Here is a 3,777-nt window from a genome sequence, read left to right as displayed (position 1 = left end):
ATGACCTATGATATGCACTATATAGGGTGGAGGAAAATATTTGAGATTCAGCCATAGTGTTTTGGCAGTGTAATTGCAGAGCATTGATGCACAAATATAATAGCTGGCAATGTTCAGGATAGAAGGTACAACCTGTGGTGATTAAACTCATAAGCATAAATTGGAATTTAATCTTCCCAATGACTCTTATACTAAAGTAACATAATGTTCCACCTGCTGTGGCCTGAGCCCATGAAAGCAGAATTGTAAGTGAATACATAAACTCAATGGATATCAGAGCTGACACCAGAGTTGCACAGACACTGAGCCTACGACTCTTTGGTTACCTGTCAGTCCTGTTGTAGTCTGTAAAACCTGCTAAAGGACATCCTGACTGCTGTGAGGGGAGGAAGAGGCGGAGACAGACAGACTAACTTTAAAGACACTGAGCAGTATGTGAGTGGCTGTGGTTTCTGCTGTGAACATGTTGTCATTTAAGTGTTAACCACCTGTATGACTTCAGTGTGTTTAACTTGACTCACTCCTGATGACTTCATGCTCGGTGTCTCTTCTGATGCTTTACTTGTTTGAAGCTGTGGCACCAATGTATGTTGTGGTGGTCTCTTGTGTTCACCGTTGCCACGGTTACCTTGCATTGCTTTGTCGCAGGAAAGAAAACATGTGTATGTGTTGTAATTGCAGTCTCCATGGACGTAATGTGGAAGTCCAAACAGAAAAGAGAGAGAGAGAGAGAAATGGAAAGAGAGAGAGAGAAATAAAGAGAGAGAGGGTGATAGGTTCGGTATCAAAGACAGCTTTTGATTGCTGACTCCACACTGAGAACATACTTTTCTCATCTAACAGCTGCTCAATAGCAAGAGCCACATTTGTTTGAGGGTTGCTGTACACTGTAAGCTCCAGAGCGGTCAGAGAGGAGATAAATCAGGCCATTTAAGGGCTGTGGCTGACCCACTTCCTTTTGAGATTCTCTCTCTGGGCTTGTATCAAAGACAGAGTTCACAGATGCTTATCCATTCACAACTGCCCTTTCCTCTGCCCACTGCCTCACCCCTTACAGTGGACTGGGGGTGGGGTTTGGGTGGGGTTTCTTCATGTATTTGCACTGAAATGTCTACATTCAAACACATACACCGGGATTCATGTAACACTTGGGCGTATGTTTAACTTAAAAATGACAGCTTCAAAATCATTGTGATGCTCCACTATAACAGGCAGAATAGAGTCTCTGCACTATGGAGTATTTGGAGGAGGGTAGGAACACACACAACAATGAACTGGATTAAAAAGAGACACTCTGGAGCAAGTGTACATAAGACTAAGGCCACCACGTTCAAAGCCAAGAGTTGTTGTTAAAGGTACAGTTACACAGTTTGTATCTTTAGTGTAGGCACAATATTGAGAAAATATTACACTGTGATATATATGTTTTATTTTTCTGCTATTTTAAAAAGGCCATCCAACTCTGAGGTGAGCTGGAGTGGGGTTTGTGATCCGAAACTACAACAAAACGAAACTTCAACATGAGTACCTGACTTCGCTAATGCTTTCAAGGCTGGATGCCATCAATTAATCACAGAAATCTTACATATTTTAGTCTAAAACTAGAACATCCGATTCTGTAAATGCAGCAAAGGAGGAACAAACTCTCTATGAACTGCCTACAAAGTCACTACTAAGATGTAGGAGTATACAATGACTCGAATATGTTTAGTGAGTCACTTGTTTCAGGGTAGTCCCAAATCACCATTTTTTAAAATATGAATGACTCTGGGTTAAATTAATCCTCTGGGCAAGGAAAATGCTCTGATGTTGTAATTTGGGCATAGGAAGTGTCACTGCCACATAGCTCCAGGGCCTCAAGCTCTTGATCTTGCTTTGAATCACAGTCTCTGAGCAGTTTAGTGTGTTCTCCTCTGTTCCAGGTGTATCGCTTTTCTCCCACAGTCTAAAAACCAATGTTGGCAGTTTGACTGGCTGTCTAATATCTCCTGTGAGGCGCCCTGTCCAGGTTATGTTCCTGTCTTACAATCAGTGGTTCTGGGTAGGCTTAGGACACACCGTGACCCTGAAGAGAATGAAGCAGTTACCAATGAATGAATGTTGCTTTTGTTAGTTTGCTGCTCAGTGATTAATCCCTAATTCTTCCTCGAGCAGTGTCCAGTGCTGTCAGCTGAATGTACTGAAGTAGAAAGTGCTGAAAGAGTGCTACCATCACAGACTCCATCAGAGCTACTTTATTGTTGTTAATATAAACAAATGAGCAAATAAATAAGAGCAATTAATCACTGGACAGAATCATATTTGTGTGATTAACTGCCTTGAGTGGGGACAGCCCCCATTCACATCAGTTTCGAAAAGACCACTCAGTCTCATTCCACATCAAACACAAACAGCTGTGACGACAACCATAAAAAGTGCCTGCTCAACATCTCTCTCTCTCTCTCTCTTGCTCTCTCTCTCTCTCTCTTTAATGTTGTATGATGCACATGGCACTCGCCCGCGGTAATGACAGACGTGCAGAGAGTCTGAGTCACTGCGATAAAGCAAGTAATTGCTGAGTCGTTGGCGATCTAGATTTGAGATTCTCTTTGAAAAGTGGGGCAGCCTGTCGTGCAGAAAGGAAGGCTGTTCCAGCAGGGCACGCTTTGATGTATGGGTTGTAATACATGTAACACACACACACACACAAAAGCTAAAAGCTAAAACCTCCCTCTCTCCCTCTCCAGAGTGTCAGCAAGTTTATTCGCCTCATTGCTGATACTTAGGAAAACAGTCAACACCTTTGGGACACCTGCGCAGGAGGGATTTCCTTTGATAATGAACAGCTCCTTTTCTAAAATCTGATTGGCGGTGGCCAAAGCCTCTGTAAAATACTGAAAACTAATGACCACATCCTTCAACTGATTTCTGAATTAATCCGGCGTGTTGTGTTCGCGCCCCACACGAGATTGGTTTGGTGATTGCAAGTGTGTTCATGGTGAAGGAAAAAACACTGGACTGGACCACCACCCTGTGATGAAAGGTCTTCTATGTTGTTGAGTTACATTTGTGTCAGTATTACTGAACGTCATTTTTATAACATCAATCAAACAAACAAAAACAAACAAACAAACAAAGCTGAAACAATGACGGGAAAACTGAAACATGGGTCTTCAATTCCAAACAAGTCTCATGAACTCCCTCTAATCCTGTTTATTAACTTAATACATTCAATTTTAGAAATATATCTCTCTCCTTCCGTTCGTTCAGTTTCAGAGCTGTACAGATCTGTCAGCCATGAAGTCACTAACCTTAGCTTTTTGTTTGTTAATGAGCAGATAGTGCCAAGTGAGGAGCTGTTTCATTGGCTAGGACTTTGGAATCTGATCTAAAGGCTTCCCATATTGGATTATTAAGCAACATCAGAAAATGACTGAGAAATCAACACATTCTTTGTTGATTTAAAAAGGCTGGAACTCGTTTTGTGAGAAATATGTAATTCCAAGTGTTTCTAGGTATATCACAGACTGAAAACAAGGCCTGACAATTTCATTCATTTTTGATGGAAATAAAAGCCAGTGGTAGGTGTTCTGTACCAGGGACTAAGGATAGTAACTTTAGGGGATAAGGCCCTAATTTTCAGTAGAAGCCAATGTAAAAAGCTGATTATATTATAAGTACTTTTAGAACATACTTGGTCCATTCATCATGACATTTTCACACAGTGTGAAGGACTGCTGCTGGGGTCCAATGGGAGTTAATAGTAAATTAACATCCATAGAAATGGAGATAAATGAT

Source organism: Hoplias malabaricus, unplaced genomic scaffold, assembly GCF_029633855.1.
Source record: "Hoplias malabaricus isolate fHopMal1 unplaced genomic scaffold, fHopMal1.hap1 scaffold_40, whole genome shotgun sequence".
In the NCBI taxonomy this organism is placed as follows: domain Eukaryota; kingdom Metazoa; phylum Chordata; class Actinopteri; order Characiformes; family Erythrinidae; genus Hoplias; species Hoplias malabaricus.
This window is presented reverse-complemented; position numbering follows the sequence as displayed.